At 48.4% G+C, this 26,506-nt stretch overlaps 1 long non-coding RNA gene across 1 annotated transcript in view; it reads left to right on the forward strand.

Moving 5' to 3' along the window:
- LOC311515259 overlaps nucleotides 1–26,506 on the forward strand; it is a 55,397-nt gene that overhangs the window by 16,366 nt on the left and 12,525 nt on the right. The gene's annotated exons all lie outside the window — the stretch shown is intronic.

The following is a 26,506-nucleotide window of genomic DNA, read 5'->3' on the forward strand; positions in this document are numbered from 1 at the left end:
TATTGACGCGAGTAATGCATACAACACGCAATTGCTTGTGGCATTCACAGACATGCTCACTGCCGTGGAACGGTGCTTTTGGACTCGGGAAACAAGCACTGAGGGGTGGGATCACATCGTCATGCAAGTCTGGGATGACGAGCAGTGGCTGCAGCTCTTTCGGATGAGAAAAGCCACTTTCATGGGACTGTGTGAGGAGCTCGCCCCGACCCTGAGGTGCAAGGACATGAGGTAGAGAGCTGCCCTGATGGTGGAGAAGCAGGTGGCTATTGCAGTCTGGAAGCTGACAACTCCAGACAGCTACCGATCGGTCGCTAACCAGTTTGGAGTGGGAAAGTCGACTGTTGGAATTGTGTTGATGCAAGTTTTGCAGGGCTGTTAATCGCATCCTGCTCAGAAGAACCGGGACTCTGGGTAACGGGCATGTCATTGCGGCTGGCTTTGCACAAATGGGTTTCCCTAATTGCGGAGGGGCGATAGATGGCACACACATTCCAATTCTGGCACCAGCCCACCTAGCCTCCGAGTACGTTAATCGGAAGGGCTATTTCTCTATGGTTCTCCAGGTGCTTGTGGATCACCATGGGCATTTCATTGACATTAACGCAGTCTGGCCCAGAAAGGTGCATGACGCACGCATCCTTCGGAACACTGGCCTGTTCAGGAAGCTGCAAGCCGGGACTTTTTTCCCAGACCAGAAGATCACCGTAGGGGAAGTCGAAATGCCCATTGTGATCCTTGCAGACCCCGCTTACCCTTTAATGCCGTGGCTCATGAAACCCTACACTGGGAGCCTTGACAGCAGCAAGGAGCAGTTCAACAACAGGCTGAGCCGGTGCAGAATGACTGCGGAGTGTGCTTTTGGCCATTTAGAGGGCAGCTGGTGTGCTCTGTATGGGAAGCTGGACCTGGCCGATAACAGCATCCCCGCGGTTATATCTGTGTGCTGTACCCTCCGTAAGATTTGTGAAGGGAAGGGTGAAAGATTCACTCAGGCATGGAACTCAGAGGTTCAACATCTGGAGGCTGAATTTGAACAGCCAGACAGCAGGGCTATTAGAGGGTCCCTGTGCGGGGCTGCAAGGATTAGGGATGCCTTGAGGGAGCAATCTGAGGCTGAAAGCCACCAGTAACGTCTGGTGTCCTGCACGAGAGTGAAGTGCAGTGGTTCCAATGTTAGTAGGAATCTGTGTTTGCTACGTATGATACACTGACTTGCAGTGCCTGTTGCTTTCCTGGGCTAAGGTATCTTTTACAATATGCAATAATAAAGCATGCTTTCAAAGCAAAAAAAAATCCATTTAATGAAAAGAAAATGCATTTATTGAAAAGAAACACAACTGCTTGGGAAACGCAAAGGGGTGGGGTGGGGAACGGTAGAATCACAGGTTTGCGTACGTCCTGTTATCATACTCAGCCTTCCTGTCTGGAGTGCTGTGCAATGAGTGTTGCACTTCAGGGTGGCTACACTGCATGGTGATGGGGGTTGAGTGCAGCGGGTCGGGGTCGTAGTTTTCAGGGCTGGGTGGCGAAGCTACAGGTGTTGGAGGCAGCTGGTGGCGATAAGAACCCGGATGTTGAGGAAAGTGGGTTGGAGGTGACATGGGGGCACAAGGGAAAGAGTTTTGGGACGAGGGCTGTGGGGCGGGGGGGCGGTAGTGCTCTGCCTGCATGGCTACGAGCGCCTGGATCGAGTCTGCTTGGCGCTCCATGATGCTTGTCAGCCGCTCCGCGCTTTGGTGCCGGTGATCCGCATTCTGCTGGCGGACCCTCCTTTCACTCTCCTGCCACTCCTGCACTTTTTGATTTTCATTAAGGGACCGCTGCATGACTTTATGCAGTATGTCCTCTTTGCTTCTACGTGGCCTCTTCCTGATTCTTTGCAGCCTCTCAGCCGGTGATAACACGAACGGCTGAGATCTCAAGGTTGCATCTGTAAAGGCAAAACGCAACACTTAACAGAGGTAGCATTGTTCACACCAGACAGAGCAATGATTCCTCCGTACTATTAAGAGCAAGCACAGTCTACACAATAGCATAATTTGCCCATCCCAAAGCGAGCGCACATAACCCATGGGAGCCCCAAAATGGTGAGTAAGCACAGGGTCAAAGGGGACTGATTCTTTCATGGCTGTACTGTCCTCTGGGTTTCTGTGCCTTGGGGAGAGCCAACAGCGGCAGGGGGCCCCTATACTGAACACTGTCCCCACATTTTCCACAGGAGTTTGTCCTGGAAGATATCTCGCTGCTGAGGGTGACCTGGGAAGCAAGGGAGGGTCTTTTACTGCAATGCGGCTTCCGCCCTGGCCCATATGCAGCTTGCCTGTGTGCAGCAATGGTCCCCCTGCCCCTCATGGCACAGTGGCGTGGACAAGTTAGCCTGACTGGGACAGGGACCACAGTGGCTCTCCCGAGAAACCTGCGCAAGAGCATTGCCCAGGTTCTGGCTAAGACCTTTGAAGAGATCACTGAAGCCGATTACCGTGATGTGAGAGAGCACATTAATGCCCTATTCCGCATCTAGGCATGCATGCAGCCCTAACCCTCCTCGCCCCAAGAGCCCGCACCGAATAACTTCCTTCCCAAAATAAAAGCCGCTTACCGGGAACCTCCTCTGGTATTTGTCCTTCCCCAAGCACCGGCTGCCGTGATTGGCTACCTTCCTCTTGGCTTGAGAATAGCTCCTGGCTGCATGCATCTAGGGATGCTGGGGTGTCTTCCTCCGCCTCAGCACCCTCGCTCCTACTTTGCTCCTCCTCCTCCTCTTCCTTCTGCCTTGTTGGACTGTGCTCTGAGGTGTCCATGGTGGTACTTGGAGTGGAGGTGGGGTCACCCCCAAGTATCGTGTCCAGCTCTTTGTAAAAACGGGAGTTCGCGGGGGCAGCACCAGAGCGGCGGTTTGCCTCGCAGGCTTTGCGGTAGGCATTCCACAGCTCCTTCAATTTAACCCTGCACTGCAGTGCATCCTGGTCATGTCCCCTTTCCATCATGTCCCTTGATATCTGCCCGAAGGTATCATAATTCCTACGGCTGGAGCACAGCTGGGATTGGACAGTTTCCTCCTCCCAAACACTGATGAGGTCCAGCACCTTGCCATTGCTCCATACTCGGGATCGCCTGGCGTGTGGAGGCATGGTTGTCACACCCCAATGTCCCCCCCCCCCCCAGGGAGTCTCCAGGGAAGGCAGATCAGCATTGTATGTGGCTAACACTGTTGCAAGCATCACAAAGCATTTTGGGGAGGGCTAAAAGTGTGTGAGTGGAAGTTTCCTTTATGAGAGCCCGAGAAGGGGGGGGGAGAGAAAGAAGAGAGCAGAGAATGGGTTAACTCAACACTGCAGCTAACAAGCTCAGTCCAAAGATAAGAAGCTAACTTGAGCCCAAGGCCAGTGGCTACCTGCCAAGACAGAAGGGGGAAAGTCCAACCCCCCCACCAGCCATAAGAAGAGAAAAACTAAGTGGAGCAGAACTGCAAAGATAACAGCAGGAACAGTGAGAGCTGGAGCCATTACAGCAAAGGACAATAGAAGGGAAAACTAAGTCTCCAGAGCCAGGATGTTTTGGGAAACTGAGAAGGCCACAGCAAGCCGGTTTGGACTTACGTTACACCAAGGCCTGGCCAGCCTTGGGTAGCGTACGTGAGTATGAAAGTGGGACAGGGCTTGGGGCATTAACGCTTTCTTTCTTCCCCTGAGTGATATGGGAGCGTTCCCAGCACTCTCTGCTGTTATTTTATTATTTTATCGATAAAGCTTTAAAATGTAGACACTTGATGTGCCTCGTCATCTCCTCCCCAAAAAAGATCCTGTGGCCCCAGCCTGATCAACTGTGGCCCAGGCAGATTGGTAACAAAAAATCTGTCACATGGTCACCTGGAAAGAGTCACTGAGAGCACTCCACGCCTGGGGGCGCATCAAATGTTATCCCACTCGCCGAGGCGGAGTGCCGGCAGTGCTCTACGTGCCTTGCCAGTGTGGCTGCATCGTGAGTTAGCGCGCACGGGGCTGCGTTAATGCGCGCTAACTCGCAAGTGTAGCCATGCCCTAAGTCTACACGAGGGGTGTAGCTCCCAGCGCTGGGGCACTGTCTACACTGCCGCTTTACACTGCTGCAACTTGCTGAGCTACGGCGGGTGTTTTTTCACCCCCTGAGTGAGAAAATTGCAGTGCCGTAAATTTCCAGTGTAGACAAGCCCTAAGACAAGGGCATCCATTCTCCAGCCCTATATTTGCAATTCAGATCTCATCAGGTTAATCCACCTAGAGTTTCAATTAAGGGTTGATGGTAGAAATGAACTTTTTTTTTTTTTTACCAGTAAAATGTAATTAACTATCAGTTAATGGGGAGCATCCATTTTGAAGTCAGTCATTTGAATAATCTCAATATTCCATTGTCTTTCTCAAAGACTTAGTCTTATTCAGAATGTCAAAAGCCGTGTATTGTAACTCTGAGAGGGTACCTGGTTAATGAAGCTTCTTATTATCTGCTCTTGGAGATTGTCATTATTTCTTGAAACCGGCCATTCAGTCTAAAGAAAGGAAAGCGGAAATACTTGATAAAGTGGGTGCTGAATACGTAAAATACATTATTGCAGAGCTCATGCTAGTCATTGGTGAAGTGCTGCTGTTGTGAAGAGAAAAATCAAGCGTCACCCGAATGGAGTAAAATGGTTTTCAGGAAGGAAAATGTTGCCATATAACATGGAATGACGTCCTGTTGTCCATTATGTAAAACTGCCACAGGAGTCTGGAGTCACAACAGCTTTAGCCACCGTTGTTCTTATGCGGTCGTGTGGGAGACTTTGTGCAGAGAGATCTTGGCAGAGCAGCAAAATGCGTGGACCACTACCAATAATTGGAATAGCAATTATCATGCTTATTGCCAAAAGCAGCTAAGTCAGGAGGTCTTAGAAGGCTCTGCAAAGGCCTTAGCATAACTAAGTAAGCAGCCGGGGCTGGGGCGGGGGAGCCTGACCATCTGTCCTTCCTGATAAAACAGGATGCTTACCCGTATTTGCCCTTTGGGATGTGTTTGTCAGGGCCCTCAAAACATGCAAGTTCTGGAAAAACACACAAACAACCAATCAAAAAAACACCCCCACAAAAAACAACCCGCCCCCAAATAAAACCCCCTCATCTATCTAATTCATGGTTTAAGAAAAACTTCTTGCTTAACCTTTGGAACTTACTTAACTTTGAAATGGCTTGCTTAACAAGTTCTTTTTTTGATTTACACGTTATTATTACACTAACCTGAATCAATTCTTGATTTAGTCCTAAGTGGAGCACAGGATCTGGTCCAAGAGGTGAATATAGCTGGACCGCTTGGTAATAGTGACCATAATATAATTAACTCAAAAATGCTCAAATAAATTGGTTAGGTTAGGTGCCACAAGTCCTCCTTTTCTTTTTGCGAATACAGACTAACACGGCTGCTACTCTGAAACTTATAATTAACTTTAACATCCCTGTGACGGGGAAAACACCACAGTGGCCCAACACTGTAGCATTTCATTTCAGAAAGGGGAACTACAGAAAAATGAGGTTAGTTAAACAGAAATGAAAAGCTCCAAAAGTAAAATCCCTGCAAGCTGCAGAGAAACTTTTTAAAGCCACCATAATAGAGGCTCAACTTAAATGTATACCCCAAATTAAAAAACACAGCAAGAGAACCAAAAAAGCGCCACTGTGGCTAAACAACAAAGTAAAAGAAGCAGTGAGATACAAAAAGACCTCCTTTAAAAAGTGGAAGTGAAATCCTAGTGAGGAAAATAGAAAGGAGCATAAACTCTGGCAAATGCAGTGTAAAAATACAATTAGGAAGGGCAAAAAAGTATTTGAAGAACAGCTAGCCAAAGACTCAAAAAGTAATAGCAAATTTTTTTAAAGTACATCAGAAGCTGGAAGCCTGCTAAACAACCAGTGGGGCCACTGGATGATCAAGATGCTACAAGAGCACTCAAGGACAATAAGGCCATTGCTGAGAAACTAAATGAATTCTTTGCATCAGTCTTCATGGCTGAGACAGTGAGGGAGATTCTCAAACCTGAGCCATTCTTTTCAGGTGACAAATCTGAGGAATTGTCCCAGATTGAGGTGTCATTAGAGGAGTTTTTGGAACAAATTGATAAACTAAACAGTAATAAGTCACCAGGACCAGATGGCATTCACCCCAGAGTTCTGAAGGAACTCAGATGTGAAACTGTAGAACTACTAACTGTAGTCTGTAACCTATCATTTAAATCAGCTTCTGTGCCAGATGACTGGAGGATCGCTAATGTCACACCAATTTTTAAACAGGGCTCCAGAGGTGATCCTGGCAATTACAGGCTGGTAGGCGGGCCTTCAGTACCAGGCAAACTGGTTGAAACTATAGTAAAAAACAAAATTGTCAGACACATAGATGAGCATGATATGTTGGGGAATGCTCAACATGGTTTTTGTAAAGGGAAGTCATGTGTCACTAATCTACTAGAATTCTTTGAGGGGGTCAACAAGCATGTGGACAAGGCGGGTTAAGTGGATATAGTGTACTTAGACTTTCAGAAAGCCTTTGACAAGGTCCCTTACCAAAGGCTATTAAGCAAAGTAAGGTCCTTTAATAGATCGATAACTGGTTAAAAGATAGGAAACAAAGGGTAGGAATAAATTGTCAGTTTTCAGAATGGAGAGAGGTAAATAGTGGTGTCCCCCATGGGTCTACACTGGGCCCAGTACTATTCAATATATTCATAAATGATCTGGAAAAAGGGGTAAACAGTGAGGTGACAAAATTTGCAAATGATACAAAATTGCTCCAGATAGTTAAGTCCCAGGCAGACAGCGAAGGACTACAAAAGGATCTCTCAAAACGGGGTGACTGAGCAACAAAATGGCAGATGAAATTCAATATTGATAAATGCAGAGTATTGCACATTGGAAAACATAATTCCAACTATACACATAAAATAATCGGGTCTAAATTAGCTGTTACCACTCAAGAAAGAGATCTTGGAGTCATTGTGGATAGTTCTCTGAAAACATCCACTCAATGGGCAGTGTAAGTCAAAAAAGCGAACAGAATGTTGGGAATCATTAAGAAAGGGATAGATAAGACAGAAAATATCATATTGCCTCTATATAAATCCATGGTATGCCCACATCTTGAATACTGCACGCAGATGTGGTTGCCCCATCTCAAAAAAGATATATTGGAATTGGAATAGGTTCAGAAAAGGGCAACAAAAATGATTAGGGGTATAGAATGGCTGCTATATGAGGAGAGATTAATAAGACTGGGACTTTTCAGCTTGGAAAAGAGATGACTGAGGGGGACATGATAGAGGTCTGTAAAATCATGATGGGTGTGGAGAAAGTAAATAAAGAAGTGTTATTTACTCCTTCTCATAACACAAGAACTAGGGGTCACCAAATGAAATTAATGGGCAGCAGCTTTAAAACAAAAAAAAAGGAAGTATTTTTTCATACAACGCACAGTCAACCTGTGGAACTCCTTGCCAGAGGATGTTGTGAAGGTCAAGACTATAACAGGATTCAAAAAAGAACTAGATAAATTCATGGAAGATAGGCACATCAATGGCTATTAGTCAGGATAGGCAGGGATGGTGCCCCTAGCCTCTGTTTTCCAGAAGCTGGGAATGGGCGACAGGCGATGGATCAATGCTGATCACCTGTTCTGTTCATTCCTTCTGGGGCACCTGGCACTGGCCACTGTCAGAGGACAGGATACTGGGCTAGATGGACCTTTGGTCTGACCCAATATGGATGTTCTTATGCTCTTAAATAAGGGGAGTAGTATGGAGTGTGCTTCAGGAACACTTCATGGACATATTTTAGGGTCCCCAACAGCAGCTGAAAGACTGGCCAATTGGACGACTGTTGTTGTACCACTTGAAAACCACTCCAGACTTCGATCATTATTGATTTCGGGGGTGTTTTACTAACCAGTTCCAGATGTGTGCAAATGCTTGAGACAAAATAAAGTGCAGCTTTAAGTGAATGTACTCTTGCAGTGTTCTGTTTGTGCCAGCCACCGATTGGTTGGACTGCTGTGTCTCCATTGATTTATTTCCTGCCACCATGTCGCTGAGAGTAATAGCTACCGAGAGCTTTGGCTTTTAAGAACCATTGTAACGACTTGAGGGGCAGCCAAAGTTAAAAGGCAATTACAGTGCTTAGAGAGGGTTCAAATGGGAGTTGGACTGTGTGCTTACACAAAGCAGTAGTCCTCCCGATCCTGGCATCCCTGAGTGGGCTACCTGGTCGCGGCATGCAGGAGTCAGCAAGTGCACTCCCCTGCCATGCAACAGTGACACATTTTCCTATGCTCAACTCTTTTGTAGTAAAGTCAAGTCGCACTTTCAGCTCCCTTACTTGTGAAAGCAAAATAATGGCACTTATTATTTTATTATTTAGGAGCCAGGACCCCATTGTGCAAGGTGCTGTACAAACACAGCACAAAAAAGATGGTCCTTGACACATGGTACTAACAATCTAAATATAAGACAAGAGGCAGATGGATACATACAGATGGGAGATTATTGATTCTTCTGCATAGGTAGCACCACGGTTCCCCAGTCATGGGTCAGAGCCCAGTGTGCTAAATGCGGTACAAACACAGAACAAACTACACTTTAGGTATTGCTGTGCTGACTCATTAGTCTCATCAGGTAAAATTTTCAATGGGATTTAGGCTCCTAAGTCACTTATGAAAATATTACCCATTATGTTGCCTTCTCCATACAAGAGCTATATCAGCAAGCAAATCAACTGGAATTGACCTTTTCCCCCCTTCTCTTCCGTGCCAGTCGTTTTAAGGACAGTATTTTCTGTCTGCAGAGCTGTTTTGGATGACAAAAGTAAATGCACCAATCCATTTTACACTGAGAGAAGAGGGAAGTGCTGGAAGCCTCATTGCTTCAGATACTTAAAAGCATGTGGGATAAATCATTAGAAAATGTACTGTAGGGAACAAACATTCATTGGCAGCCAGATAGACTTAGATGACTTAGTAAGTCGTTTTCAACTCTGATGGCTAAGAAAGAATGGAAGAAATGTACAGAGTACTATGATCCTCATACAAGCCTAGAATTAACCTTTGCAATGGAAGATAGATAATTGTTTCCCAAGGTTACACACTGCACATCTCCGTTAAGAGACATAGAAATCATAGGTGTTTAAATTAGCAGGACTCTTCTATTATTACCTAAATGCCATCAAACCGTGAAAGATACAAGGAGAAACTATTATATACACAAAAGACGTAGACTTCACACTCTGCGATTAGCATTTAGAACTGATACTGGGTTTGTATGTTCAAGAGAGCTTCAGCACGGATGAATGAATTCTCCCAACACCCCTGCTGAGGCAGAGAAGTATTATCATTCCCATTTGACACAGGGAGAAACTGCAGCTGAGCTATTAAATGACATCTGAGCAGCAGATTCAGGATTAGAACACAGGACCTGCCACTCACCTCCACGGAGCCAGGATTTCACTCCTTCCTGCCCTCCCTTTGGTCATCATTACCGACTTCCCACTCACACCAACAGCAACCACAGGTTAAGATCCAGTGCAGGGCCTTATAGTCAATTCACATATCCATTTCCTGCAGATCCAACTCCGCACCTCTGCAGATGCTGAGACTCCAACAACATGATCTGAGGACACAGTCAGTTGGTTAGGTGTATAAATGGTGCCATTCACAATTAACTGAACGCACAAAGTTGCTCCTGCAAAAGGGCAGGCCCCATTAAAAAATCAAGCCTTAAATCTAGTAATCTAAACTGAAAGATAGACAGGAAAGAAGGGGTCTCTCTCTAGACTTGAGCGATACAGGCCTCCATAGATGGGGCTCCCAAGTCAAATGGCTTTGAGGGGAGATGAAACCAGTCCTCCACTCTCTGCACTGGCTTCCCATAGAATGTTGAATCAAGTCCAGTCACTGTTTGGTCAGCCATCAGAATCTGTAAACTGATGATGATTTACACCAGCCGGGAATCAGCCTTTAGAAAGTTTGACTGAGTCTTTCTGCCACGTCGTCTTGTCTGTGGAGAGTCCCTTAATAAAAGATATGGTGACCCTCTCTGCTCTCAGTGTGTGCTTCCCAGCAACACATTTACTGCTGACTGGACAGCTCAGGGGCTGGCAGTGGGATAGAGAGCCTTTGTCCTCTTGGTTAATGTAATGGCCTTGGGTCTTGATCCCACAATCTATGTGCTTCAGACCCCCTGTGCCTCCATGCTTTCCCACTGTCTTCACTGTGGCTTCATGCAGCCATGAGGAGCAAATCAGATCAGATTGCGGGACAGGATCCCATGTTGGTAATGGATTTAAGCCAGCAGCAGCTGGCGGGGCAGCCAGGCGGGGAGGAGCAGCGGCTGGCTGGACGGCCAGGAGGTGAGGAGCAGGGGTTGGTAGGACGGCCAGGCCGGGAGGAGCAGCAGTTGGCGGGGCAGCCAGGAGGACAGGAGCAGCAGCTAGCGGGGTGGCCAGGTGGGGAGGAGCAGTGGCTGAGGGGGCAGCCAGGTGGGGAGGAGCAGCGGCTGGGGGGGCAGCCAGGAGGAGAGGGGCAGCGGCTGGCAGGGCGGCCAGGCAGGGAGGAACAGCGGCTGGTGGGGCAGCCAGCAGAGAGGAACAGTGACTACCTGGGCGGCCAGCCAGAGCAAGTGCTCAGACGGCGGAGCAAGCCAGGGGCCTTCTTCTCTGGGTGGGAGGTGAACTCACAGATGCACGTCTGAACCCTGGGTCTTCATGGACCAAGGACAACCACTGTGAGTGGGGTATGGTGAAGGAGCAGAGGTGGGCACAGAAAAGGACCTTTTGGTTATAGAACTCAAGAACATGAGGCAGAAGACTCTGCCCCCCGCACTCTGGGTGGGAGTCCTGCTCACAATGTTTGGTTTATGAATCCTACCTGTGGCATTTTCCCTAATTAGTCAGGTGATTTCCCTCCTGTCATTAAAAGCTTCTTTTCTACACTCAGACTCTGTGCTTGCGAGAGGGGAAGTATTGCCTCTCAGAGGCGTCCAGGGGTGGTGTGTAATTTTCCCAGGTTACTGGGTGGGGGCTTGAGCTGGTTCTGTGTTGTATTGTTGAAAAGGAACCCCTAGATATTGAACCTGGCCCTGGTTGCTGCTGGCTCCACCTGGCAGAAGGGTTAAACATATATTCACAAAGACTGGGGCCAGCTCCTCAGTGGGTGAAAAGAAACATAGCACCATTGGTGTCAGTAAGTCACTTTCTATCATTTGAAGGTCTGGCTAAAGTCCGGTAACAGGTCTGCAGAAGTCAACTTTTGCACCACTGACTGGGCTCCCATAAGCCCCACTAGGTTTGCATTAAGAGAAAGGATGGTCCAGGGGTTAGGCCATTAGCCTTGGAGTTTGGACTTGCCCACGGTCACATACGACATTTGTGATGAAGCAGGGACTTGACCCAATTGAAATCAATGGAAGTTAGGCACCTAGGTGCTTTTGATAATCCCACTAGCTGCCTGTCTCCAGCCTTGGGTACCTAAATGCCTTTGAAAATCTGGCCCTAAGTCACTCTGGGCCTCAGTTGCCCATCCACAAAATGGGGATAATAGTGCTGTCCTTCCTTGGAGCAGCCTGATGAAGATAAATATGTTAAAAGAGCTCAGATGCTGTGCTATAATAATTTAGATACATAGATAGATAGACAATAGGCATGCACCCCAGCCTGGCTCAGTCATCCCTATTCTAGTTCTTGTCCATGTTTAACACAGAAAAATCAGAATTTAACAAGCTCCTGAGGGGAAACTGTAGCAAAGAACGAAGGAAAGAAACTAAATGTATCTGCCAACTACGCATTGATTACTAAACATATGTCGTTGAAAAACATACACCCGCTGGTTAATATGGCTGGTGCCTACACTTGCTTCTCCAGTTTCTCCACCTGCTAATTCATGTGGCAGGAAGAAAATGTTTCTGATCAGTATAATTGCCTGGGAGCTGGGCTGTTCTCACATCAAACTGTAAGAGGCAAAAGCGTTTTTTATTTTTAAACGTGCATAAAACTTTAATGAGTTTCCCAGCCACTAATGACCAAGCCAGCCTGCACTCTGCTGACCCCGGGAACCCATTGACCCTATAATCACATGGCTCCTGCGTGGCTACACGCGGCATATGAGTTACATTGAAGGGTGAGCTGATTAATTTTCCTGTGACTCGGGTTGCAGAGTGACAAACTATTTTTTGGATGGAAAATGACAGCCAGTGAAGCTGATGGCAGAGTCGGGTTCTAGGGTTTTCTCCGATTTTTAATGGCATTTTACTGCTCACTTAGGTGGTGGTTAATGGGGTAGCAAATTGCATCTGAAATCTGCAGTAATTGAAGAGGATGTCACTTTTTAATGAGCTAGGTGGTAGGCGGGCACAGGCTAAATAGCATCTTAAGCCGTCGAAGTGAAACAGTGAAACCTGTTAATAATGCCTATTGCTGGAACGCCTGTCTGATTGTGTAGCCCACTGTGTATAACACATGGCCACTGTAGGCCTGACCCTCGGCAGACAGGAGTCAGGCCTCTGCCATTTAGGGGTGGTAGTCCTTTAGCTCACTCTGTCGAGGATACAGCAGGTTGGGAATTTGTCAGCGAGAGTCTTTTTTCTTCTGAAAATGCCAATATGTTGAAACTGGTTCTCAGCTCCAGGATGGAATTTCTGGTGATGGTTGGGGGAGTAGAGGATGAGAATGGCCACTAGCCCAGTGGGTAGGACACTCGTGGCAGACCCAAGTTCAAGTCCCTGCTACAAAGCAGGTGCCTGTCCTAACCACTGGGCTATTGGCCATTCTGGGTTGGGTTTCCCTCTCGGATGTTTTTTCACAAATCAGTTCTAAGCATCTTGGTTTCATTCCAAGGCAGAAGTAAAACAGCTCTCACCCACCCTCGACTTGTTCCAGCCAGCCCTGCTAGAGGCTTATGCTTTCAGCGCTTCAGGACAGGCAGCGTGGGAGTCAAACTTTCTAAAGGCTGATTTCCGGCTGGTGTAAATCATCATCAGTTTACAGATTCTGATGGTTGACCAAACAGTGAGCTCAAATGCTGGCAGGTCGCGTGGGAATTCCAGGCCAGATATGTGGTGGAAATCAGCATTTTCCACCAGCAGAGGAGCCGGGTCCGAATTCCCATGCTGTTTGCCAGCATTCGGGCTGGCTGTGCAAACCCATGCTTCCATTGTCCGCACCCGCTGGTTAAATACATCTCCCCAAGTCCTGCTTTACAAAAGTTAAATAAATGAAAACATCCTACACCACAAGGAGCCAGCAGCTTTGCAGGGTAGCTTCTGTTTGACATAAGGTTGTATTATTTATTTAATTGCTAAGGATTTGGCAGGTTTTCGAGATGACAGATATTTTCAAGTGAGAGCACAGCAGATAAACATTTTTACTTAATGTGAATTTTAAAAAGAGCACAAGGGAAGTACCACAGCAAGGATACAGAACACAAAGTGCATCTGTAAGTATTGCATTAAAGAATATCTAGGTGCTTATATATAAATATTATAATATAATGAATTATTCATATAAACAATAATAGCATATTATATATCAAATTATTATAATATTAATATATATTAATTAGGTCAGTATCATTAGCCCCCATTTTAAAGATTTGATTTTACCAAAAAGAAACATTTTGATCAACCCAACACTAATTTTCCCTTCCAGAATTTCATTTTGCAGCCAGTTTAGAAGAAAAAAAAATGGTATTCCATTTCAAACCAATTAAAACCAGTTACAGAAGTTCCTGTGAAACAGAACATCAGAGTCCCGTCCAGCTCTCATGCGAACCTTCTCGCTTTCAGGCAATGGCAAAGAATGGGGACAGAATGGGGTCCAGAACTTGAAGCTCCATTAAGGACATTTGTGCAGTTCTGCTAAGCATGGAGATGGGACATATATTCCTTCTAGTCTAGAGAAGCTAGTCTAGAGAAGGGAAACTTTGTTCCTTCATTTCTAATTCCCAGCATGCAGTGCTACACAGCTCCTGCTGCTGTGCTCTGCCTGACAGAACCAGTGACTATTCCCCTGTTTCCAGGTCCCAGTTATAGGGCATGGAAGGAACCAAAATAATAATTATCCTCTTACAAGTCCCACTCAGTACAATCCTCTGCATTCTCCGTTTCTACTCCCAAGCACATTTGTCGCATGTTTCAGTGTGGGTATCAGTGAAATGAACAAAGCTCTCAGCAATCTTCAGCCTGTCGTTTGAAACCTCATCATACCTTAACACCAAGGCATTTGTTCTGCTCAGGAGAGGTCTAGAGTGCCATCAGATGTAAGCAGAATCTGAATGAACTATCTCCTGACAGCTAGTTTGGGAGTGGGAGAGACTTCAGGAGCAAACTGTATTTATAAGAACACACCTACTCTGCGTGGGTATATAGCAGACAGGAGTTGTGTAGCTCCAAGTGATCAGCTTTGGCTGGTGATGGGTTACAAATCACCTTAATATGGAATGCAGGGGCAGTGAAATGTTGTTACCTTCATTGTATGACTAAAGGGGAGCAGACCTGTGCTGAGCTTGTCCCAATTGAGGGGTCACCCTCAGCTAAAAGGAACTCACTAAGCCAGGGGCTCGAATGCTAGACTCCTGTAAAAGTAAGAGGGGTCAGGACAGATGTCCCAGCCAGGAGGTATGGACTTTCCCTAAGGGTCCCTGGTCGGGTTAAACCTGTTTCTCACCACTGTTCAAAGACTGAGCTAAATAGGCTTTGTGAGGAGCCTTTTGTTAAGTTAAAGTGCTCAAATGAGAGCTGAAGCAACTTGTGGTGGGGCAGCGTTTCTGCCCAGTCTGCAAAGAGCTGACAAATCACTAAGAGGCTGATGTGCGGAGGTGGCAGCAGAAGGTGACTGACAGTTGGCTGGAGAACGAGCGGCTAGCACAGTGGTGAGCAGAATAAGCGGCTGGTGAGACGGCCAGCGGAGAGGAACCGCGGCTGGTGGGGCAGCCAGTGGAGAGGAACCGCGGTTGGTGGGGCGGCTAGCGGAGAGGAACCGCGGCTGGTGGGGCGGCTAGCGGAGAGGAACCGCGGTTGGTGGGGCGGCTAGCGGAGAGGAACCGCGGTTGGTGGGGCGGCTAGCGGAGAGGAACCGCGGCTGGTGGGGCGGCTAGCGGAGAGGAACCGCGGTTGGTGGGGCGGCTAGCGGAGAGGAACCGCGGTTGGTGGGGCGGCTAGCGGAGAGGAACCGCGGTTGGTGGGGCGGCTAGCGGAGAGGAACCGCGGTTGGTGGGGCGGCCAGCGGAGAGGAACCGCGGTTGGTGGGGCGGCCAGCGGAGAGGAACCGCGGCTGGTGGGGCAGCCAGCGGAGAGGAACAGCGGCTGGTGAGACGGCCAGCGGAGAGGAACCGCGGCTGGTGGGGCAGCCAGCGGAGAGGAACAGCGGCTGGTGAGACGGCCAGCGGAGAGGAACCGCGGCTGGTGGGGCGGCCAGCGGAGAGGATCTCCAGCTGGAGAGGCAGTCAGCAGAGAGGAACAGCCACTGGCTGGGTGGCCAGCCAGAGCAAGTGCTCAGATGGCAGAGCAAACCAGGTGCCGTCTTCCCTGGATGGAAGGTGAACTCACACAGATGCACCTCTGAACCCTGGGTCCTTGCGGACCAAGAACAACCACTGTGAGTGGGGTTTGGTGAGGGAGCAGAGAGAGGCACAGGAGAGGAACTGTTGGTTGTAAAACTCAAGCACATGAGGTGGAAGGCACCTCCCCACGCACTCTGGGGTGGGTTTCCTGTTCACTGTTTTAAGATTACGAATCCCGCTTGTAGCATTTTCCCTAATTAGTCGGGTGACTTCCCTCCTGTCGTTAAAAGCTTCTTTTCTACACTCAGACTCTGTGCTTGCGAGAGGGGAAGTATTGCCTCTCAGAGGCGCCCAGGGGTGGTGTGTAATTTTCCCAGGTTACTGGGTGCGGGCTTGAGCTGGTTCTGTGTTGTACTCTTGAAAAGAAAGCCCCAGATATTGAACCCAGCCCTGGTTGCTGCTGGCTCCACCTGGCAGAAGGGTTACACAAATACAACAGAAAAGTTATTAGCTTTCTTAACCCTGTCAAAAATAGTCTGCTGTACTTTTCTTGTGATCCTCCCTGTACATTCACTTTGTATTCCACTTGAGAGGTATGTCACGTTTGCAGCACCGGCCTTAATAGCTTGCAGATGATCTCACAACACACTCTCATACCTTGCAAACAATTCAAGGAAACCCCCATAATTACATTCCTAGGACTGTCTAGTTTTACAGTTTGCAAGGGAAGATGAGGAATTTGGTTGGAAAAGCAAAGAAGTGAAACAGAACAAGAAGGCAAGAGTCGAATTCTACAACCAAGATAGCTGGCGTAACTCCCTATTAGGAGTTTGCCAAAGACCCACAATTTTAATACTTGTCTTCCTTTGAGTTTGCTTGGTGAAAAGTCTTGTTCCAAATTAACAATGGGACTTCCCACCAAAATCAGTGAACAGAATCCATTACTTGTAGCCAAGTAGCTGGATATGCCTTGTCAAAGGCACCGTTCTGCCCCGTGCTTTCAATTGTCAAACCATTTCCAGTGTCCACCTCCATAACAGTTGCAGTAGTAACCAACGGGCAACTTTCTGTCCCAGAATCAAAGACTTCAGAATCCAACAAGTCAATGCCAAGCTCCGTACTGGATGCAGAGTCTTCAGCACCCAGCAAGTGTGACAAACCCAAACCAACATCCTCACTAACTAAAGAAGGCTCAGACCTGGGAGTAGCAGAACCATCTGTGGCTTGTTCACCAGGAACATGGTCAAACCTTTGCATGTTTCAAGAACCTTTATAAACCACTGGCACGTTTTTTTAATCTTCTTTTTTATGGGCCTGGTTGAGCTCTGCTCTTGTGCTTGTAGGTATCCATGATGGAAATCATGGCTGACTGGAAGAATTCGCCCACCAAGCTCTTCACAAATTAATTCCTAGGCTTGGAAAGATGCTGTAGCGGGTGAATGATCACACTAATATCTCTGTGAAACTCTGGGGGGAAATCAGGTGAATGGCCAGCCCCAAAATAGCTCTGTGAAACTCAGAGCGCTAGTTCAGGGGAAACTAATGAGCCACCGCTCAGGAATGCAGATGTGGTCAATGAAGGCGAGGTCACACTAAGGCAGTAGTTACAGAGACGGGCCTCAGGATGGAAGAAAAGAGAGAGCAGTAAAAAAATTTTAAAAATAGAAGGCTCTTTCTGGGCCTGACCCCACTGGAACTGTTTGAACTACCCTTTGCACAGCCTTGCCTCTGCACTCCTGCTTGCTAATCCTTCTGTCACTCACTGGAGGTGTTCTAACCCGACCTGCAGCATATCTCAGCTCCAATTAAAAGCTCCAAGGGTAACTGAAGTCTACGGTCATCTGAGGGCTTCTCTAGCAGCTGCTCCAAGCCTAGAGAAAAGATTTCATACCTTTGAGTACAAACTTCTATATTGTAGTTTGACTTCTATATTGGGTGGGGGGGCAAGGGGTGTAGGGTGATGCTCGGCGCGGAGGCTTCTGAATGCAGGGAGGGAGGCTTGGTGGGATAGGGATTCAAGTGTGGAGGAAGCTTGACAGAGGGGTCCTGGTTGGTGGGGGGTCAGTGGGGAAGGTTTTGGTTTTGTGTGTGTAGGGTCCGAATGCAAGGGGGTTGAGCTGGGGGAAGCTCCCAGTACAGTGACTCCTCCCGGTTGTGGTGGAGGAGAGATGGGGGCAGGAAGCAGGGGAGAGGTGCAGAGCTTCCTGCAACCGGGGAGGTTCCTGAGAGTGGGTCTGACCTGGCCCCAGTCCCGTTCCCCCACCTAGCAGCTGAGCCAGGTGCAGAATTCCAGTTCTCCCAGAAGTAATTCACCCCGTCACTCACCTGGGCTGCACACTGCACAGATGCTTGGGAAACAGCTCAGCCACCTGGCTCTCCTAGGGCGCCGCTTGCCTGTCCTCCTGTTTCGCAGCCCATGAGGGGGAAACTGACCAGCGGGCACAGAGCACCTGGCATCACCGCTGGCCCTGCTCCCCCCACGTTCCTCTGTGGGGAGAAAGCCAGGCTAAGGGAGAAATCTGGGTGCCCCCCCTCTGTGTGTCACCTCTGTGATGTACCCAGTTTGGGGGGGCAATGCTCATGCTCCCTCCTTGATGGGGAAGGAAGCCTGGCCATCCTGCCCTTTCTGCATCTTTCAGTTCGGGGGCCTTCCTCTTGATCCAGAGAGGTTTCTGAGGGTGTGTTACAGTCCCCAGCTGTGCCTGACCCACAAAGGGTAGGAATTGTGCCAATCCCAGTTGGACAGCTTTCGCTCAAGCTGCAGCAGCTCCTGCTTTGAGCTCCAGCGGTCCCCGAGTCAGTAGTCCCCTGAGTGCCAGCCGAGATGGTGGCTGTCATATCCATACACACTTTGTGGCTTGTGGGCACCTGGTTCTCTTTGCAAGGAATCAGCCTTTCCCTTGCCTGGACAAGTGCAAGGCACGCCCACCCCACCACACAGGCATGTACCCACACTTTCAGCCAGTTCTCAGCAGGGGCACCTCCCGTGGCTTTTTACTAGCCTATGGGCTTCCCTGTCAGTGTCTCTGCAGGTCCCATGTATTCTCACCTTGCCCACTCCACTGTCCTACCATTTCCTGTATGGTTTCACCTCTTGCACCTCTGCTCATAACTTCACTGGGGTGCTGAATGCTTCAGGGCAATTTACAGCAGCCTTCAACTACCTGAAGGGGGTTCCAAAGAGGATGGAGCTCGGCTCTTCTCAGTGGTGGCAGATGACAGAACAAGAAGCAGTGGTCCTAGGTTGCAGTGGGGGATATTTAGGTCTAGGTTGGATATTAGGAAAAACTATTTCATTAGGAGGGTGGTGAAGCACTGGAATGGGTTACCTAGGGAGGTGGTGGAATCTCCTTCCTTAGAGGTTTTTAAGGCCCGGGTTGACAAAGCCCTGGCTGGGATGATTTAGTTGGGGACTGGTCCTGCTTTGAGCAGGGGGTTGGACTAGATGACCTCCTGATCCAACCCTGATATTCTATGATTCTACGATCCCTTTATTTCCTGATTCTGTATCAGTGGGAAAATGCTGCCAACCTCCAGAGCCAGCTACAGTAATCTGTAAGATGCCACACCCTGCCTGGCAAGCTGGAGGGGGTGAGAGAGAGATGAGGAGAGCAAGGAGGAGAAGAGGATAAAGTGTGGGGGGGAATAGGAGAAAGAGAAGAGATGAGGCAAGGGAGCGGAAGCACATGGAGGGAGGACAAGATGGGGTAAAGGGTAGGGAAAGCAGTCTCAAGACCATTTATGACAACTGGACAATATGTACCCCAAGAGGCTAGCAAATCCATTACCACCAGGAACTTGATAGCAGTAGCGGGGATAGACCTCAGACCCTTCCACTCAAAAGCACAGCCTCTCACCACTTGAACTGAAAAACAACACCCCTCCCTTCTGTGTTAACAGTACAGGGTCTATGACACACAGCAGAGCAGTTCTGATTATATATAGCAAAGGGCAGCTGTTCACATATACACAAACTAATGAATGACCGTGCAGTCTCCCTGCAGACCACAGCATGAAGGCAAATTGCCATTATAAAGCACACGCTGCAGTTCAGAGCATGGAACATGTCCATGGTATTCACGTGTGGACCTGGAAGGGATTTCTTGGTGCTAAGCCTCAAGGTTGCTAGACAGAACTCAGCTGAAAACAAGCTTAGGAACTGGGATTTGATAGCTATTTTGTATGCTTGGAAGGGAGGACACCACCATGCAGCCCAACGAAGCCCTGCCCTAGGACATGCTTGTACGTCATGGGACAGCATCTCTCTGACCCCTTATGTTCTCTTGCTTTCGTTCAGTCATTCATTGCAGCTGCATTCTAGTAATTACCAGTAACCACCACTAGGGGTCAGATTTTGACCTCTTTTTCTCTTCAAGGGGGCATGCTGCTTATTGTGTCTTATACTGTATTGAAAATGCTCAGGATTTAACCAAAGGGAGCCTCATTATTTCAGGCAGCGTCTTATGAAGCTCTGTGTGGGGGGAAAGGAAACTCTCTCCCTCTTTTGTTCCTATATTGATTTTCTCCTGAAGCGACGCTCTCAGGTGATGTTGAGATTTGAACCTCAGGCCAGTTTAGGGCAAACAAATTCAGCGCTGAGTCTCCAACAATTCCTTGAGATACCCTCCTCCACGAAAGGATTCGTGGATGCCAATCTAATGATAAACCAGGCTTCAGAGGCTGCGTTTGCTGGTTGCCCTGGGAACAGTAAACATCTCTGCATTGATCTCTGAAGCTATCGGAGACTCCTACATGTGGCATCTCACTGGTCCTTGACACTTGCTTTTCTCCATCAGGTCTGGATGAGAATTACAGACCGATCACTGTTATAAATTATGGAAGAACCAGGCAGTTATAGTTGTGCCTGGGGGGACATTCGGTAGAACCCGAATACGGGTTTTTTGTTGTTGCTGTTGTTCGTTAATGGCTGGCAAGACCTACATTTTACTTTGAAAACTGCCTAACAGCTGAGAAAGTGGTAAAAAACACAAATGTCAATTGCCCTTGGAAACATGCCCATGGTAAACTTTGAAAACGTAGAAGTCTTTTTTTTTTCTTTTTTTTTTAAACTAGCTGAACAGCCAGGCAAAGTAAATCCACCAAAGTAAGCTCCCACATAATGCAAAACTCTGGGCCAGACCCTCATCTGATGTCATCTGGTGTAGCTGCATAGATATAACTTTGGGAAGATAAGGCCTGATCCTGCTTAGAGGAAAAGCAATAGCAAAGCACCAGTAGACTTCAGTGGCTGCAGACCCAGGCCCACTGAAACTAACCAATGCAATGTTCAGAGCTATAATTTGACAGGGCGCAGGGAATTTGAGACAACTGAACTTGTATTGTGCTTCCCTTTCCCTGGTTTCTCTGTCTGCCTTCCCCCTCTTTCGGTGGCAACCGCCATTATCTGAGGCCTGTGTAAGATAACAAAGCCCACATCACCACCATAATATCTGAGCATCTTACTGTCTTTAATGGATTTATCCTCACTCTACCTGTGGGAGTAAGGATGGGCTAGTCTCCCCCCAGCCCCCTGTTTTATAGATGGGGAGGTGAGGCACAGAGCAGCTAAGTGACTTACCCACGCTCACACAGGAAGCTTACGGCAAAGCTAGGACTTGTACCCAGGCCTCCACGGTAGCACGGTCTCTACCGGACCATCCGCCTTCACTGATGAAGTGAAAGAACATGTCCCACGTAAAACGACAGCTAGTATTGCTAGACAGTGCAGCTACCCTCCCCGCCCTTGCACTTCAGCACGGCAGGGCATTCCCACCCTCCTCCAACCGGTTCCCGTGCCAGATCAGTGCCATTAATGAGCTGTGTTATGGTAGCACCTACAGACCTCAAGTAAGATGGGGGCTTCATTGTGCTAGACCCATGGTAAGAGCCGATCCCTGCCCAAAGCGTTTGCACTTTCGAGAGGCCAGGCAGACAAAGGGTGGGGGAAAGGCAACCTGCTCTTTTTCTAGGGAATGACAATTACAGAGCTGGTTTCGAGGAAGGGGGAAGCAGACTCAATAAAATGCGTTCTAAAGGCAGCGTGGGTCAAACTCCCCCTGTAACACAACCACCTTGCTGCGTCGCCCCAGCCCCATCCAAGCCCTTGAGGTCTGACGGCTCCCTGCAATGCACAGCCGGAGCGTGATGCCAGCAGGGACAGCTGGCACCATGGCTCCACTGGGGTTACTTCCCTACGCACTGCACTGCATCAGCCACAGTTCATTTGGGATTCATCGAGTACGTCCACACGGCAATTAAACAGCCACGACCGGCCTGTACCCGCTGACTCAGACTCCGCCTGCTGGGCTGTTTACCTGCCGTGCAGACGTTCAGGCTTGGGCTGGATCCCAGGCTGCGAGACCCTGCGAGGGCGCAGTGCCCCAGAGCCGTCACAATTAAACAGCTCCATCGCCCCAGCCCTGCGAGTCCTAGTCAGCAGGTGTTTAATTGCAATGTAGACCAACCGTTGCTGCCACTGGAATCTTCCGTGCTCCAGAGCCCGCTGACTTTGCATCTGGCTCAATGGGAGCCGCTGGTTAACAATTGCTTTTCCTTTCCGGCTCAGCTGCTGGGATGAACTGGTAGATTAAGAAGGATTTGCTCTGTAATAAAGACAACAGTCAAATGCCTGCCTCTTTAGCTTTCTAATCCCTTCATGGTAAAAAGGCAACACTGGGGGAGATCTTAAATCCGCACGTAACATTTAGACCACTTCAAAACAAGGGAGGGCGGGGCAGCACAGAAATGGCCCCATGGTCACTGCTACTAGCTGAACGTTTTGGCTTGCAAAGTATTATTAATTATTATTATTATAGATCAGTGGTCTGTAATAAGGACAGTAAATCAAAGCTACACAGGGCCTCAGGAAGGAAACGCTTCTTGAAGACTCACATTGTTGATGCCAGAGATTTGAATTCATTCCTAAGGATGGCTGAGACCTAGACTGTCACTTGGAGTAACCACTCCCCTTACACCGCTGCTTGGATTCATTACTTCCTGCCCTGTGTGTGGTGGTGGTGGTGGGGGGCGGGAGAGTGGACAGGGCTTTGGCTCGCCCCTCCACTTGCTGTCCAGAGTAGAAGAGCTAATGTTGTGTGGAGCGGCTAATAATGGATCACTGATGCAGGCTGGCAGTGAGTTACTACCTCGCCTGGGACTGAGGGGGAAGCAGGGGAGGACCTGAGGCATGAGACTCCGCAGTGCTACTCCTGGGGAGAGGCAACTTACACACCAGCCTTTGCCTAAAGTCAGCATCTAATCCTAACTGAATAACAGGGCTGTGTTTTTCTCCAGTACCTGCCGAAGGGCACCGGCATGCTAAGGTGGGAATGGCTACCTCCCTTTGATGAGTGGGGAAACTGAGGCACAGAGCAGTCAGGTGATTGGCCCATGGTCATATGGCGCACCTGTGCCAGAGCTGGGAATAGAACCCAGCTCTGCTAACTCCTTGTGCTCTGCATTAGCCACTAGACAATGACCCGGGACACATTCCACTGACTTTCGTTGTAGGGCAAATACATTCTTTGTTCCCTCACCTACATATTGTTTTAGGAGAAACCTCAATTCCAGTCAGACTCAGGCAGTGACTGCAACTGCACAGTCTGCAGAAGAAATCCTCCATTTGGCTATATGGCAACCAGCTCATTAAGCTAATTAACCACAGCTTAGATTCCAGGGGTCGATGAAAGTGTCGACTTGCCCGCTCCTGAGCTGCCTCGGTACATTCCTGCTCACTCTCTCGGCATACAGAACACATTCAGTCTGGATCAGTGTTCGTTATCTGTACACAACACCTACCACGCCGCAGAGACACGCTTGCCTAGGGTCACCCAGGAACCTGGGAACCCAACCTAGATTACCAAGGTCCCAGTCTAGTGCCTTAATCTATAAAACCATCCCATTCTCTCTGACCACACCAACATCCATTTTATTGTTATTTGTATTGCCATAGTGCCTAGAGGCCGCAACCACAGACCAAGTCCCCTCAGCGCTAGGTGCTGGACAAACAACAAAAGGATGGTCCCTGCCCCAAGGAGCTTACAATCTAAGTGTCAGCCAGACAACAGGTGGATGTAGACAGACCGACGGGGGAGCATGAGGAAACAAGGAGACAATACTGATCAGCGTAACGGCATACCTTTTCTCGAGCAGTGGTCTCCAAACCGGGGTGCGCGAGATGATCCCAGGGGGTGTGCAGCAGCAGGAGTGCCACCGGAGAGCACTCCGCCTTTCTTTTCCTTCAGCGGCAGCTCTGCACGTCCACGGCTGGAATTCCCCTCCGGCGGCCTGCCTGCCTGCGGCGGGTCTTCCGTTCTTCTTCCGTCGGTGGCGCGTCTGTGGCAGGTCTTCCGGTCTTCACCCTGTGGGTGCGCGAGCCAGAAAGTTTGGAGACCACTGTTCTAGAGCTGCTATATTCCACTCCCTATTTCTACTGCAGCTTTCATCCGGGGATCTCGCTGGCTTGCTAATCAAAATGAGCAGAGCTAACCACACGGTTTAGACACTAATGGTTCTTTGTTTCTGGTGCTGGCAAGGAGTTTAGATGTTTTGGCTTCTGTGATGTCAATAATTACACAACCAATTTGGGGCCTCATCCAGCGCCCACTGAATTTACTGGGAGTCTTTCTTTCCATTGACTTTAGAGGGCTTTGCATTAGGCCCTTCATAGCAAATGTCTTTTAGCAGACTGGCCAGGGAAAGACCCTCAGCTGATGTAAATGGGCCTAGTTCCATTGGCTTCAATAGAGCTGGGCTAATTTATATCAGCTGAGGATCTGCCGGAGATGACAGAAATCTTGCCCTTGTCCTCTTTTTGTCAGATTATTGGCATTTACGCTCATGAAGACGTTTGCAGAGCTATGGTCCCCTGTGCCGTCACTGTATACGACACCCACTCCACGTACTCTGGTAAAATGCCACCATCAAGACTTCTCTTCCTGCTCTTTGAGGAACTCTCGAAAATCTTGCTCTTAAGAAGGCAGCTGGCAGGGAAGCAAGACCTAGTCAGGTGGCATCGCTTTGGATAAATGTAACTCTGCCTCCAGGGCTCAGTGGGTCGGAATGGCTGACAGGTGCAGAAATCTTTCATGGGAAATCAAACCAAGGAACAGTGCTTTTGTATTTGCATGGTAAACCAAAAATAAATACAAATAAATTCTCCCAGTGTGTATTACCTGCATGTGCTTAGCTTTAACTTGAAACAATTCTATGCTGAAGGTTTGCAAATCCATGCTCTGCACTGGCATTGGATGTTGCAAGCATCCTCCTTGCACTTCATCCCAATAAAATCTCTCTGGGTGTAACATTCTCACCCACCGTCAGGCCCCTTGACACTGCCAGCGTGGACCAAAGGGGTCTAGTGTAACTGAAAATCAAGCCCCCGTTAGTAGTCTGTGGAGATGTATTGAAATCCATGGGACTAGCCTGTGGTGAAGCGCACGTTGCTGTGGCTTTGCCAGTCCAGGACCCCAGCTAGCTAGATTAAAGCAGTCTTGGGTCCATCCACAAGAGCAGCAATCGCACTGCCTGATTGCAGCCCAGGCACATCCAGAAAGCAACCCGAAAACTCATAAATCCTTTCTCAATGGCAAACCCATTGTTTCCTTCCACTGCTGCACCACAGAAACAAAATAGAGTTGATCTTTTCAGTATCTCCCCCTCTGCAGAGAAATGACACAAACTATTTGTCCCCTCGATAGATGATCCTGAAAGGCAACTGCGTGTTGTCATAGTCTTGACACAGGAAATCAGATCAACTAGGTAATTCTCAGAATGGAACCGCTACAACACATTGGACCTGATTCGGCAGCCTTTACTCAGGGTTAGTCGCAGTTACTGCTAGTAATTCGACCTGTCCCACTGGACTCAGTGGGATTATTACAAAAGTCTGACTATGAGGGACAAATATTCTGCTGGTGTAAGTGGGCAAAACTCTGTTGAAGTCAATGGGCTTGCATCCCTTTGCTCCTGCAGATACTTTGGCCCAGCATGAGTAAGGGCTGCAGAAAGGGGCATGTACTGATACATACATTGTACAATAAGGGAGTAGTTCTAGAAGTGTACTGTGACACTGGTAACAATACATTAGGGCTACTAACAGTAAACATTGCATTTACACTCATCTGAGACCATATTTGGCTCCAAATGTTAAACCCTTTTGAAGGCCACATGGATGGTTTTGATGAATACACACTCATAATTGTTGGGCAAACCTCTAACAGTTCAGCTCAAAGAAGCACCCACGAGACTTCCAGCTGGGTTTTACAGACCCTGGAAGTTCCGAAAGTTTGGACAAGCATCTGTACGTTTGGGTGCTTATTTCAGCAGAACTGTTAGGGTCTCAGTTCTTTGGGAAGCCAGACTACTTGAAATAGCCATTTACCTCATTGAAACGCCCCATGAAAATGGGATCACTTCACAGATTCATAGAATCACAGAATATCAGGGTTGGAAGGGACCTCAGAAGGTCATCTAGTCCAACCCCCTGCTCAAAGCAGGACCAATCCCCAACTTCTGTGTTTGGAAGGAGATGAAAAACCTAATTGACCTTGAATAGCTTTGCTTTTTCTTGCAAATATCTTGCACACCTCTGTGCTTTATAGCCTCAGAGGGACTGTAAGGATATGATCTAATTAGCCCCCACCACAAAGTGGGCGAGTACTTTCTTCCATCAGACACTCCCAGGAAGCAATTTCTTCTTGGCGCACACAGCTCATTCCCTGAAATGAATCTAAAAATTCAAGGTGAGGGCAAGTCATACCATTTTAATGGGCTAAAACGGTCCCAGCCTTTACCCACAACATGTTAGAACGTTCAAGGAGTCTGGCTCACTACAGAGGAGATGCCAGTTGGAAGAGAGCAGAGAGGTTTGTGGGCTTAGAGACCGAACTCAGCAGGGAAGTCTTTGGAGCTCCACAAACCCGAGAAGGAAAAATGCAACTTCCCTCCGCGAAACCCCTGGCAGCTG

This window comes from Lepidochelys olivacea (genome assembly GCF_965140295.1).
Source record: "Lepidochelys olivacea isolate rLepOli2 genome assembly, chromosome: 2".
NCBI classification, from domain to species: Eukaryota; Metazoa; Chordata; order Testudines; family Cheloniidae; genus Lepidochelys; species Lepidochelys olivacea.